Below are 15,390 nucleotides of genomic sequence, written 5' to 3'. Positions count from 1 at the left end.
CCAAAGCTCCTATAGTCGAATCCACTGTCCCATCACTGTGTATGGCTATTAATACACTGAATTTGACATATGACACAACAAAAATGATAATGACTCGCTATAACATGAAGGACTATAGCTCTGAAAAATGGACAAACATTATATTGGGGGGGAGGGGGGCGGCACCCAGGAAGCCACCCCTCTTGTTTATGTTTTTAGAGTACTCATAAAAATCAGTAGGTATTCTCTTAAAGTGCACTGTAAAAGTCTGCAGTTTTTCCTAACTCTAGAAAACAAATAATCCTTAGTAATGGGAAAAAGTGAGATGATGGGAAATGCCCATATTAAAATCTCAGACCTATAAAGACAAAAGGGGGTGTTTTATTTTTACGTTGCCACTTATCATACTCGATGCCTGTCAGTTTAGTTAGACGTAATCATGGCATATATCACTGTGCAAACACTTGACACACATCCTTCTTATCTACATACACTATCTTTTTATGAACTTCAATAATATGCTTACATCTTCCCTTCATTGCCATTCGTACGTGACACTTTCTATTGACTTCCGATAGTTTTCTTATTCCTTCTCACCGACATACTCTACCTTTATATACAAAAACAACAGTGATCCAAGTCTGTCTGTAACTCTTTTTCTCTCTCTCACAAAGCAATCTCATAGCATGGCAAACCTGTATGAGCTAAATAATTTTTAATGAAAGGTTATGGTAACATTGAAACGCAGTTAAAATATACTTCCGCATTCCATCATTCCTCTTACCCAACCCACATGTTTCACTTTGTATGTAGTTTGTGAGGGAAACCACAAAAGCACAGGAAAGAAAAGCAACGAGAACAATTCTTGCGTTTTCCCATAAATAGAAATCACATGCATTTCACAGGGCCGTACACTATCTGACAGCTAAATGTAAACCAAATAGCATAAACGGAAAAACAAAGAAAGCCGATAGGCAGCATGACAATCTGAAAATATAACACTAAAACACTGACTTAGAGCTGTACTAAGGCTATAAGAACCTTCTCGTCGGTAGCGAAAAAAATAAACCCGTAAGAACAGAATAAGCAAAAACCCATAGAAAATAGTTGCTACACATGAAAATACCACTTACAGTAATAAAATCCAGGAAGACAACATATCATGCGTAAATAAAGCTGGGTAAGGTTAGCATGTATGTTAGTCAAAGCAACGTTATAATCAAGCATTATTGTGACATCATTAGAGTCTACATAGCACAAGGCACAGTGCAGAGAAGAAGTGTATACTTTCCATTAAATAATGGCAAGAAATATGGGGGTAGAATGGGGAGCAGTATAATAGGAGTGCAGATGCAACGGCTTAACAGAAGACCTATGAAAAACATACGGAGCATGACGGTAGGTGGTAGGAAAAATAGCAGGGAGGGAAAACTGGGAATAGCAATGCTGGCGTGGGGGCAAGGAGAAAGGTGCCAGAAAGGAAATGGAAGGCACAATATCAACAGTGCATGGCAAGCAAGCAGGGAGGTCTATGTTAAAAATATAGGTGGCCATAACTGCTCGACTAAACTAATAAGTTAATTTTTTCTTGACCTTTTTTACAGCCCCTGTGTCACCATATGAGCGCAGGGCGCGAGCCAATTTGGGATAATTCATGCGTTTACTATTGCCCTTCTGAATGCCCCAAAGGGCCGCTAGATGATCCTTATTTAATGAGAAAAATTGAAAAGTTCCCTCAGCTTTATTAACCCACCAAATGCAGTCATTTAGGGCTCCACTGAGCAGGAGGGCCAGAAGGAACTGGTATAGGCAGAGATGTCGTTTCTTATGATTAAAAACAAAATATCCATGTGCAAGATCTGGATGTGAACATATTGTATCAACAGGGAGAGCAAGGGGTGGGCCTTGGGCGGGCAATAACGAAGGTTGAAACGCATGGATAGAAGAAGGAAGAAAAAGGGATGGGAGGCAGATAGAATCAGGAGGGGACAGGCAAGACAAAGAGAGGCCAGGGCTAGGGTCACAGGACAAATAATCAGGGCTAGCACTGGCAGCCAGAGAAGTATAAGATAGGGTATTCATAATGTCATTAAGGATAGAGGGAGGAATCGGACATAGAGGGCATTCCTGTTCAAGATGTTGATTCCAGAGATAGGAGCACTGTCTAATCACAGTTTCCTGTAAAGTGGGGGGAAGGTGGGAACGGGGCGCATTGCTGTTGAATAGCTTCATAGATATAGATTGGCTCAAGAACTGACTGAAAAATAAAGCAGCTCAAACCCACCACCACAAATGGCCCCGATTCCCTTCCTCTGAGCCAAAAAACAATCCCAGTGGTCTAATGCTCCCTTGCTATTGTTGCCCCCTGCAGAAGACTGGCAGGAGGGATGTCCACTCCCTACTGCTGCAAGGTTGGAGACACACCTCTACAGCAGACTCCCCCCGACAATCCCCTACCACATTAAGCTTCCAAGATAAACCCTAGTGATCTAGTGGACTGTTCCCATCTCCATCCCCCATACCTATTTTTTAGAAGGCCAATAGGAGGGATGCTCATTCCTCCTGCTGGCCGGACTGCCTCTTCAAAATGGTGGGCCTTCCCTTTCCAGTGCATCCTGGGATGCACAGGGAGGTGCCTAAGGTCTTGATTGACCCAAGCGCTTAAAATCTCTACCCCTAGTGGCCTTGGGAGGGGCCTTAGACAAGGGGAGCTCTGGTCAGCAGAGCTGGCAGGGAGAGCAGAAGCCGTGGGCATTTTTTTTCCATTTTTGACAGATGGGAGGAGCTGTGCCTAATGATTGCTCTTCTGACCAAGTGCCAGGCACAGTTCCCCCCCCCCCTTTACTGGTGATTCTCTGCATAAATAGCAGTCATATAATTTGTATGCCATTGTGCTGAGAATCATCAGTAAAACAAAAATGGCTCCCACTAAGGTATTATTTTTATCATGGTGTTGGAGCTTAGAGAATCTGGCTCTAGGTTACTCCAGGAACTACTTGCTGCTCAAACAGGAATGTCCACTATATCTGCAGCTGTCATAGAGCCTGGTATGTACTGTCACTTTTTTGGGGGTTGGGAAGGGGTCAGTGACCACTGGAGAAGTCATGCCTTTATCACTCTAGTGGTCATCTGGTAAGGTTGGGCACCTTTTTGGCACTTAGTCATTATTGAAACAGGTCAAACCCAAAACATCCTATTTTTTGCCCATGATGTTTTTACAATGTTCAGTTATTGCAGAAAAAAACAGTCCAAATCATAAACCCATCCTAGTCCCACCCAAAACATGCCACAACATGCCCCCTTGAGATTTAGGTGAACTGTGGAGAAAAATGTCTTAAAAATAAGTATTGAAAATAGCAATTTGGATGTTTTCGCCAAAAAAAAGCCTACCACTTTGCACCTTTTTAGGACATTTTTCCATTTCAAAAAGGAGCCCTTTTAGTAAAATGGGATCTTGTATCTCTATTAGCTTCCGCTGCAGGGCAACTAAAAGATCCCTCCCCTTTGGGCTACCTGCCCAGGAGCTTCCTGTTTTGCTTCAGTTAGTAGAAAAGCCACGTAGACCTATGACAACAGAAAACCGAAGAAAAGAGAGAGAGGGCACGGGAACTCCTGCTACCAGGTAAATTCTGCTCAATATCGTATTATACTAAAAACTACGGCCAACAATGGCCAACTGGAAACAAACAGAGAATGCAATCATCATAAACTGCAATACCTAGGAAAATCCTAGAATAGGGACAGCCTGAAGATCAGAAGGGGCTCCACCGGGGAACCCCTACCAACTCTTAAACCCAACAAAGGGGAATACGCATGAAGTTTTTTTTTAATGTAGTGAGACTAGTCAAAGACAGAAATCTAGCTTACCAGGTACTGAAGAGGCGACCTGCGCACCTGACAAAAAAACAGAAGGGTGGGTGTTCAGCATCCCGAGAAGCTATACAAAAAGGAAGAAGGTCCAGGATCTGTTGGGCCACTGCATGAGCAGAATGCTGGGCATGATGGACCTTAGGCCAGACCCAGCGGAGGCATTGCTTATGTTCTTATTAGCAGAGGTAAGAAACCTAATCATTCATTCTTGTACAAGCTCTCAGGTTGCTGAACGGATGGGACATAGAGCCGTCCTAAAACTCAGGGGTGCCCGACGAGCCCTCCGCAAGAATAGAAACACCAAAGACCGTATCAACCATAGCCGCCACATCAAGCCTGGAAAACCTGCAAAAGATATGAAGGGAAACCCATGGGGCCTCCCGACAAGTCTCCACAGGCGAGACCATGTGAGATTCAGCTCACAAGGAAGCCATTCTTCAGGAGAGTGAGCCTCCATCCCAAGGGGAGGCATCTTCTGTACCTCCACATAGGCCGCAGAATTAGCCGCTTGCATCCACGCGAAAGAGAAGTCTCAGAAGCAGGACAACCTCGACACGCGGGGCCCACCATTACAAACAGACTGAAGAGCCGCCTGTTTACAATCTTCAATACCTAACTTCACGGAAACCCAATATGCTGTTATAATTAATATATATTTTATTAACAATCAATAACAGCTTATAAGAGTAAATCCTTATATAATCAGAAAGGCTGTCTGTTATACAATTCTTGAGAGCCTGCGGCCACGTTGGTACATAAAAAAGAATGGCAATATTATAAATTTAAGCATATTAACACATAGGTTATATGGAAACATATGAAAGTGAAGATGATACAAAACTAAAAAGTAAAATAAAATGTACAGGGAAGTCTAGCAAAGTCCTGGGTATAAATGGTTGTTTGGCTCATAATATATTTCATTAAGAAAAACAAACAGAACAATACATAGTGCTAAAAGCTAGACAAACGATTTTTCTAACAAGAAGTGGACAGCATATAATGGGTTAAACAGGATAGTGTATGTCTCTCTGTTGAAACACTCAAAAAACTTAGCTTGGGATGAGTTTTCCACTTTTCATCTGCGACATAGGAAATGAAAAGCAAAAAGGTACTTTCACTTCGATACATGGTACAATATCAATTAATCTTACTATTTGGGATAGAAGTGGACCATGAGAACCCTGTGGAATATGTTCCAGTTATTATAGAGGTCACAAACCTATTTTTAGAAAAAGATTCAATTACTGTGAAGGACACTTAGGCATACACTCAGAATATGTGTAGTCCGACCAAGAGCCAAAGCTCCTATAGTCGAATCCACTGTCCCATCACTGTGTATGGCTATTAATACACTGAATTTGACATATGACACAACAAAAATGATAATGACTCGCTATAACATGAAGGACTATAGCTCTGAAAAATGGACAAACATTATATTGGGGGGGAGGGGGGCGGCACCCGGGAAGCCACCCCTCTTGTTTATGTTTTTAGAGTACTCATAAAAATCAGTAGGTATTCTCTTAAAGTGCACTGTAAAAGTCTGCAGTTTTTCCTAACTCTAGAAAACAAATAATCCTTAGTAATGGGAAAAAGTGAGATGATGGGAAATGCCCATATTAAAATCTCAGACCTATAAAGACAAAAGGGGGTGTTTTATTTTTACGTTGCCACTTATCATACTCGATGCCTGTCAGTTTAGTTAGACGTAATCATGGCATATATCACTGTGCAAACACTTGACACACATCCTTCTTATCTACATACACTATCTTTTTATGAACTTCAATAATATGCTTACATCTTCCCTTCATTGCCATTCGTACGTGACACTTTCTATTGACTTCCGATAGTTTTCTTATTCCTTCTCACCGACATACTCTACCTTTATATACAAAAACAACAGTGATCCAAGTCTGTCTGTAACTCTTTTTCTCTCTCTCACAAAGCAATCTCATAGCATGGCAAACCTGTATGAGCTAAATAATTTTTAATGAAAGGTTATGGTAACATTGAAACGCAGTTAAAATATACTTCCGCATTCCATCATTCCTCTTACCCAACCCACATGTTTCACTTTGTATGTAGTTTGTGAGGGAAACCACAAAAGCACAGGAAAGAAAAGCAACGAGAACAATTCTTGCGTTTTCCCATAAATAGAAATCACATGCATTTCACAGGGCCGTACACTATCTGACAGCTAAATGTAAACCAAATAGCATAAACGGAAAAACAAAGAAAGCCGATAGGCAGCATGACAATCTGAAAATATAACACTAAAACACTGACTTAGAGCTGTACTAAGGCTATAAGAACCTTCTCGTCGGTAGCGAAAAAAATAAACCCGTAAGAACAGAATAAGCAAAAACCCATAGAAAATAGTTGCTACACATGAAAATACCACTTACAGTAATAAAATCCAGGAAGACAACATATCATGCGTAAATAAAGCTGGGTAAGGTTAGCATGTATGTTAGTCAAAGCAACGTTATAATCAAGCATTATTGTGACATCATTAGAGGCTACATAGCACAAGGCACAGTGCAGAGAAGAAGTGTATACTTTCCATTAAATAATGGCAAGAAATATGGGGGTAGAATGGGGAGCAGTATAATAGGAGTGCAGATGCAACGGCTTAACAGAAGACCTATGAAAAACATACGGAGCATGACGGTAGGTGGTAGGAAAAATAGCAGGGAGGGAAAACTGGGAATAGCAATGCTGGCGTGGGGGCAAGGAGAAAGGTGCCAGAAAGGAAAAGGAAGGCACAGTATTAACAGTGCATGGCAAGCAAGCAGGGAAGGCTATGTTAAAAATATAGGTGGCCAAAACTGCTCGACTAAACTAATAAGTTAACTTTTTTTGACCTTTTTTACAGCTCCTGTTTCACCATATGAGCGCAGGGCACGAGCCAATTTGTTGTAAGTCATCCATTTACTATTGCCCTTCTGAATGCCCCAAAGGGCCGCTAGACAATCCTTATTTAATGAGAAAAATTGAAAAGTTCCCTCAGCTTTATTAACCCACCAAATACAGTCATTTAGGGCTCCACTGAGCAGGAGGGCCAGAAGGAACTGGTATAGGTGGAGATGTGGACATAGAGGGCATTCCTGTTCAAGATGTGGATTCCGAGACAGGAACACTGCCTAACCACAGTTTCCTGTAAAGTGGGGAAAGGTGGGGACGGGGTGCATTGCTGTTGAATAGCTTCATAGATATAGATTGGCTCAAGCACTGACTGAAAAATAAAGCAGCTCAAATCTACCACCACAAATAGCCCTGATTCCCCTACTCCAAGCCAAAAAACAATCCCAGTGGTCTAGTGCTCCCCCTGCCATTGTTGCCCCCCTTGCATAATATTGGCAGGAGGGATGTCCACTCCCTCCTGCCACAAGGTTGGAGACACACCCCGACAACCCCCCACCACACTAAGGTTCCGAGAGAAAACCCTAGTGATCTAGTGGACAGTTCCCGTCTCCATCCCCCATACCTATTTTTTAGAAGGCCAATAGGAGGGATGCTCAGACCTCCTGCTGGCAGGCCTGCCAATTCAAAATGGTGGGCCTTCCCTTTCCCAGTGCATCCTGGGATGCACAGGGAGGGGTCTAAGGCCTTGATTGACCCAAGCGCTTAAAGTCTCTACCCCTAGTGGCCTTGTGAGGGGCCTTAGACAAGGGGAGCTCTGGGCAGCTGAGCTGGCAGGGAGAGAAGCAGCCGTGGGCATTTTTTTCCCATTTTTGACAGGCGAGAGGAGCTGTACCTAGTGATTGTTCTTCTGAGCAAGTCCCAGGCACAGTTCCCTTCCCTTTACTTGTGATTCTCTGCATAAATAGCATTCATATAATTTGTATGCCATTGTGATGAGAATCATCAGTAAAACAAAAATTGCTCCCATAAAAGTATTTTTTTATCATGGTGTTGGAGCTTAGAGAATCTGGCTCTAGTTTACTCCAGGAACTACTTGCTGCTCAAACATGAATGTCCATTATATCTGCTGCTGTCATAAAGCGTGGTATGTACTGTCACTTTTTAGGGGGTTGGGAGGGGGGTCAGTGAAATTGACTGAAGATCGATGAGACTTTCCCTGGAGCTGCGCCTTCGTTTATGCGAAAACGCCCTACTCACGCAATTGCGGCATCCCGGATGCTGGAATCACAACTCTCGCGGCAACGGAGGAAAGCAGGTCCTCTCCAGAGGAGGAAAGTGCGGAATCCACATACCAGAAACGCCCCTGATGGGCCGCAGCACACAGAACACGCGGCTGCACAACCGCAAGGCATACGCTGGATATAGGGCATGAATATATACCATCCTGTCCTGAGTTGTCCATCTGTGAAGTTTGGAGCAAAAACAAAGCTTCTAAGCCCAAAAAATAAAGTTTTAAAAACTTTAAAGAAAATCCAAGATGGCCGCCACAGGTGCCGATTTTGACATAAAAACCGCCATTAAAAATGCAGGAAAACGCTAAAAATGGCAATTTTAAGATTTTACAGGTGGGGGTACCAAGGCAAGCAGGGGAACCCCTAAAACCACGAATTGAGAACCCCCCCAAATCAGCAAACTCTGACTCACAGACCCCACCATATACATGTTCTTCAATGCATTTCAATGTCAGCCAGCATTACACAGTGCAAGCATAGGGAGATCATACCTCAGGAGCTGATTAAACTGGAATTTCAGATCTTCTGGCCACCTCAACTTCCCTGCCATCTCAGATCACGACCATCAGGATAAGAACATAAGAACATAAGAAGTTGCCTCCAATGGGTCAGACCAGAGGTCCATCGCGCCCAGCAGGCCGCACCCGTGGCGGCCCATCAGGCCTATAGCCTGTAAGGTGATCCTTGTCTAAGCCCTATAAGCCCTTTTTTTATCCATACTCTTTCTATAACCTATTTCCACCTCTATCTATATCCCTCAATCCTCCTGTCTTTCAGGAATTTGTCCAATCCTTCCTTGAAACCCCGCAGTGTACTCTGTCCTATCACAACCTCCGGTAGCGCATTCCAGGTGTCCACCACCCTCTGAGTGAAAAAGAACTTCCTAGCATTGGTTCTAAACCTATCCCCTTTCAATTTCTCTGAGTGCCCCCTTGTATTTGTGGGTCCCAATAGTCTGAAGAATCTGTCCCTTTCTACCTTCTCTATGCCTTTCATGATCTTGAAGGTCTCTATCATGTCTCCTCTGAGTCTCCATTTTCCAGGAGAAGAGCCCCAGTCTTTCCAACCTGTTTTCCATACCTTTTATCATTTTCGTCACTCTTCTCTGGACCCTCTCAAGTATTGCCACGTCCTTCTTGAGGAACGGTGACCAATACTGGACACAGTACTCTAGGTGCACCATCGCATGATACAGTGGCATGATGACTTCCTTCGTCCTGGTTGTAATACCCTTCTTAATAATACCCAACATTCTGTTTGCTTTCTTTGAGGCTGCTGCACATTGTGCCATTGATTTCAAAGTTGCAATCAACGGCACAGGGAAATTAGGGAATTTCCCTCAGGAAAATTAGGGAAGACACGAGGTGCGGTTCCAAACTCGACGTACCTCCTCGAAACCACAGCAGCCTGCGCTCTACCCTTTGTGGACGAGCCAGGGGAGAGATGGCTCCCAAACCTGGAGACCCGATTCAATCTGCAGGCTGTCCAGAGGGCTTACTGAAGTTTCAGGCTTACAGAGCACCCTCCGGAAGCAGACAAACTTTAAAATGTCTGTGATCTCCCGCCGAAGGATCACTTAAATAGAGTTGATCCGCAGCAAGTGGACAAAGCTATGAAAAAAATCAAAATAAGACTAGAAAGTGAAAACAAATCATGAGCAGAATTAACTGTGAAACCAAGCAGCGAAGCTGCAGGAACAAACTGAAGCAAGACAGGAAGCTCCCGGGCAGGTAGCCCAAAGGGGAGGGATCTTTTAGTTGCCCTGCAGCTGAAACTAATAGAGATATAAGATCCCATCCATTCAGCATCCCGAGAGCTTGTACAAGAAACAACGTATTGCGCATATAATTTAACAGACCACATCTCTATTAGGGACATTAGAAATGTTCATACAGATTAATTTAATGGACTGCCATTCTGCAGATCCCAACATCATGACTGCAAAACTATTTGCAAACAAAAAGATGTAACGGTTAGTCTTCTACAAAAAAAAAAGAAAAAAGACACACAGCAATCTTTTTAAACACTTAATGTCATGTCAGAATGGCAGAGAGGCATTCTGACATGACATTAAGTGTCTAAAAAGACTTTAACAGTGAAGACCACTAGCGATGAGATAAGTTTGGTCTATTTTTTCAAATTTTTGGAAACAAGTGCACTTTACTCTTTGAAGAATTAATTTATTTACAGTATTGGTGAAGGGTTAAAATAATAATGTTTATAAAAATATAACAAAAAAAGCAAATATAACTAAAAAAGCAAATACGAGTGAGCCAATGATTGGAGCAGGAGTGGAATAACTACTCGGATCATTTCAGTCTGTGATCTAACAGCTATGCGTAGGCTCCGATTCTGAGGCCCCATAAAAAGCCTTAAAGTTTTTAGGGCTTGCAACACTGATGTGTACTGTTTTGAACAAGTGGTATTATACAGTATTTTTGTGGTTTGGGTTTCTTTTATAGCCTCTTTACCCCTTTTATAGCCTCTTCACCCCCTTTGCCCTCTCCTACCCACACTGGCGCTGTAGTGTAAACAAAATAAACTAACAAAAAATACTTTTCCTCTCTCTGTTAAATCCTAGCTCACGTTTACGGTCTAACACCAGCTCTGGCAGGATACACTTTTCAAATCTGACATATTGTAATCACAAAACAGAAGATAAAATGATTTTTTCTACCTTTTGCTGTCTGGTCATTATTCAAATTATGTTGGTCCCAGGCTCTGGTTACATAGAAACATAGAAACATAGAAGATGACGGCAGAAAAGGGCCATAGCCCATCAAGTCTGCCCACTCTAATGACCTACCCCCCTTGATTTTACCCCCTTAGAGATCCCACATGTGTATCCCATTTCCTTTTAAAATCTGACACTCTGCTGGCCTCAATCACCTGAAGTGGAAGTTCATTCCAATGATCAACCACCATTTCGTTGAAGAAATACTTCCTGGTGTCGCCATGGTTGTCTTCTGATAACTCGCTTCTTTCTTCTTTCTCCATGCTAACCATCCATCTTCCATCTGTGTCCTCCCCTTCCATTTCCATTCCGTTCCCCTGGACTGGCATCTGTCTCCTTCCCCCCCATGCCTGACATCTCTCCCTCCATGGTCTAGTATTGCCTTTCCTTTCCCTCCCTCCCATGGTCTTGGCATCTCTCTTTCCTCTCCTCTCCATTCCTGGTCTTCCTTCTCCCTCCTTCCCTCTCTCTCCCCAATTGGGTACAGCAGCAGCATTTCTCTTCCCCTTCCTCTCTCACTCTCCTCCTCCACTGCTCTTCCCCCTTCCCCATCCACTCTCCTCCTCCACTGCTCTCCCCTCAGTCATGCTGCAGCTTTCCCTCTTCCATTTTAAGTCCAGCAGCACTCTCTTCTTTTCCCAATCCAGCAGTACCTCTCCCTCTCACCTCCCTCCACCACTCAGCTCCAACAGTACCTATCCCTCCTCTCCTCTCTACTTCCATTTCCCCCACCAACTAGCTGCAGCACCTCTCCTTTCCACCCCCAGGGCAAGCAGCACCTCTCCTCTCCGACTAGCAGGGCTCCTCTCCCTTCCCTTTCCCTCTGACTAGAAGCAGTACCTTATCCACTCAGCTCCCAGGTCTAGCAGCACCACTCCCTCCTCTCCTCGCCTCCTATCAGCAATTAACAGGCTCCCATTGGCTCTCACCGGCTTGTGGATTCCCTGGCCTGACTCGGCACAGCCTGAAGTTCTGTGTTTGACTCTGGCCAAAGAAAGTAAAAAGAAACCCCCCCTCCATAAAACCAGGTGATTTTTCAAACCCTTCCCACTAGCCTGGATTATCAGATGCACCTTTCATAGCTTTAGTGAGTCAATTCCCTTCTGCAGCCTCAGGACCTCTGTTAGGACGTCCCGCCTCCAAGGAAGAAGGAAGTTGCATCATCGGAGGTGGGACGGCCTAGCAGAGGCCCTGACTCGCTAAAGCTATGGAAGGAGAGAGCAGTGCAGCTGATAATCCAGGCTAGTGTTACGGGGAGGGTTTGAAAAATCGTTTGTTTTTTCGGGGGTTTTTCTTTTTTACTTTCTTTGGCCAGAGTCAAACACAGAACTTGGGCTGACTCAACTTTCAGCACATCTTTACGGTAATGTGGCCTCCAGAAAAGTACTGTGTACAATTCTGGAGGCCACATTACTGTAAAGATGTGCTGAAAGTTGAGTCGGTACAGCGAAGGGCCACTAGGATGGTCTCGGAGCTCAAGGATCTCTCGTACGAGGAGAGGCTGAACAAATTGCGGCTATACTCTCTCAAAGAATGTAGTGAGAGGGGAGAAATGATTGAGACATTTAAGTATTTCACTGGTCGTATCGAGGTGGGAGATGATATTTTCTTTCTTAAAGGACCCTTGGCCACAGGAGGGCATCCGCTGAAAATCAGGGGCGGGAAATTTCATGGCGACACCAGGAAGTATTTCTTCACCGAAAGAGTGGTTGATCTTTGGAATGAGCTTCCAGTGCAGGTGATCGAGGCCAGCAGCGTGCCAGATTTTAAAAATAAATGGGATGCCCATGTCGGATCTCTAAGAGGGTAGAGTTAAGGAGATGGGTCATCAGAGTGCAATCTCTAACAGGGTAGTTAGGGGGGAAGATCAATAGAGTGGGCAGACTTGATGGGCTATGGCTCTTTTCTGCCATCATTTTCTATGTTTCTATGTTTCTAACTTCAGGCTGTGCCGAGTCAGGCCGGGGAATCCACAAGCCAGTGAGAGAGTTAAAAAAAAATGATTTGAGTGGTGTCATCAGCTGAAACGAACAAGATCCGTTTCTTGGTCCCGAAACTGCCCTGCAAAACACTCTGTCATCTGGAGGCAATTCCCCTTAGAAAGAAAGATAGGTAGACAGTTTTCTAAAGAGATTTTGCCTGTTTTATTATCAGTCTGCATTCATTTATATATCTTCAGTGGTATTAGTAGATGACGTAAGTACAGACCATATCTAGTGACAGGATACATAGGCTTCAAAGAAGTAATCAACACCAGAAAGGGGGGGGGGATGAATGAGCAGGATATGTACTTCATTGTTTAAATCTTAAAGGTGTTAAGAGCTGTGGGGGTTGAGCCTTCATTGTCTCAGACAACTAACTTCGTTAACATAAATTAAATGACCTCTTCCCAAACCATTAAGAGAGTAAACACAAACATTCTGCATTTGATTACTTCCAGCATAGACAGAGACAGAAAACTTACCCTTTCCTTTCAATCCCCTCTTACGTCATGAAAATGACGTCATAAATGCACAGCATGAGCGTGGAGGGAGAGATATTCTAGATATGTCTCTTGAGGAGAGGTTTTAGGGGCTGTAATATGAGTCAAACAGCGCAGGAACAGTCTAAAATTACATAAGCAACAAGAGTGCAGATAATAATAAAGATTATAACAATAAGAAGGTCTTTCACCCACCCCTGCATCCAAATAAAATACAAATCCCAAGGATTAGATAAACCAGAATTACGTTTAAGTTCAGCAGAGAGGTCTTCTAATTTTTTAATGGCCATAGTAACCTTACCCGTGGGACCTGCATTGTCAGGAATAAAGGTGCAACAGGATAAAGTACTGGGGAGAATTTTACAGACACCCAACAAAGCGTTGCTGATTATAATAAATGTAATTAATCCAATCAACATTCTTATTGATAGTAATAAGGGACTCAAACCTAGCCTTAACCTGGTCTCGGGTCTTGAATTCATCTGGGACCCCTCTTGGAACCCCTATCTCATCTATGTATAGCTAAAGCGCACTGGCCTATCTACTGGCTGGGTAGTTTAACACGGAGTCGGAGGACTCCACAGAGCCAGTAAATATCACCTAAAGCAAAATCTAATGCTGCAACAGTGAAGCATACCTATAATTTCCAAAAAAGAATACTAGGCTGTAGTTAAATTTCCAGTATGCCTCGGACAATAGTTTCTGATTAATACATTAACACATTTTAGCTAATCATGATTTAATCAGGACTACTTGAAACCGTCTTCCTGCCCTCAGGGTCTATCTGCATCCCCATGCCAGAGTCAGATTGATACAATTTCCCATAGGCCTTGGCTGACACCAGCTATGCCAACCAAAATGCTGAACGCCTGCAACAGCTATGCTGACATCTTCCATATTCTTTGAAATGAAAGCAAACTTGTGGTACCCTTAGCCAGCTTGCCTCGCTTATGCCTTGCCAATCTCTAACAGTATATCAGCACGTCCCCTGTCCTCCAAGCTATGAAGATGAACAGTTCCCATTATGAGTTCAAACCTCTGTCTTAGGTTGCATAGGTCGTATCTATATCTTACCCGTCATTGAGCGAATGAACGGTGCATAAGGGATGCAGGAAACTTTCTCAGGAGGCCCAGGCAAAAAGGTACAAAGATGTCATAAGAGAGTATGTAAGTATGGGATATGGGATAATATTATCTCTGACCCTGGTAATGGTAATGGTAATGCAATAGGCCATGTCAAATTAAAACCAAATTAGCAAGTGTCAGAGAAGATACTGGAAATTCATGTATAACTGCCTTAAAAGCTAGAAGGAACCTTGTGAGAAAAGAAATGTACACGTGTTTCACTCTACAGCAAAGGAGAATCATAACAATACATAGCAAAATTTGTAGAATAGTTAAGATAGGGTGAATTAAAACATTAAATACATGGTTTGCAGTGGGCAAATAATCAAAGAAAAGTTCCCAAACTTGAGACATGAGAATCTCGGAGCAAATTTTGTGCAATCTGTCCATTTTCAAAAGTGATAGTATGATTCACCTCTTTGGAGGTTTTCTTAAGTTGTTCAATAAAGTTCAGCAGCTTATGAAATGTCTCATTGCCCATACCAAGAGGTAGTAGATGTACAGCATATTAAATAAAGTCTGGAATGTCCGTAGAATAGGTTAAATAGGTGGAATTGTACAGCAAAGCGTTCTTAGGAAGGTGGCTATATCCGATGAACAGGAAACATTGTGTTAAAGTCTTTGCAGTCAGGGTGCAGGAAGATGAATTACAGTCTCTTTAAACTGGTGAGATGCACGCTTGGGATGAAATGTGCACAGGATCTGTCAAGTCACTGGAAACTAGTGGTGTTCACCCTTGAGATGAAATGATGTCTGTGCATACAGGGAGGGATTTGAAAAGAGTCCCGATATCATTCAGCAGCTGTACTTCAGTGTGATCCAAATAAGAGATAGAAAACGGGAGAGAAACCATGTTGCCTGTACTGAATGGAGAGGGAGAGAGAGAGAGAGAGAGAGAGAGAGACCAGGTTGCCTGTACTGAATGTGGCAACATGTGACAATATTAATACATTTACTTGTTATAGTTATGGCAAAAGAGAGACAATATTCAAGTACTTAAGGTTCTTAATTAGACATTCCAAAAAGATATGTTTTTGTGT

General features: G+C 43.1%; 1 protein-coding gene across 2 annotated transcripts in view; it reads left to right on the top strand.

Annotated features, from left to right (window-relative positions):
- LOC117346549 (alpha-1,4-N-acetylglucosaminyltransferase-like) overlaps nt 1–15,390 on the top strand; it is a 177,817-nt gene that overhangs the window by 10,369 nt on the left and 152,058 nt on the right. Inside the window, exons 1-2 of one of the 2 annotated variants that reach the window (XM_033916303.1) lie at nt 3,570–3,601; nt 6,728–6,770. The gene's annotated coding sequence lies outside the window, so the exon portion shown is untranslated. Of the gene's footprint in view, nt 1–3,569; nt 3,602–6,727; nt 6,771–15,390 lie in introns of those variants that run through there. The other variant, XM_033916313.1, reaches the window with a different exon arrangement.

This window comes from Geotrypetes seraphini, chromosome 1 (genome assembly GCF_902459505.1).
Source record: "Geotrypetes seraphini chromosome 1, aGeoSer1.1, whole genome shotgun sequence".
Lineage (NCBI taxonomy): Eukaryota > Metazoa > Chordata > Amphibia > Gymnophiona > Dermophiidae > Geotrypetes > Geotrypetes seraphini.
Note: the sequence above shows the minus strand (reverse complement) of the source record. Positions and strands in the feature narration are given on the sequence as shown.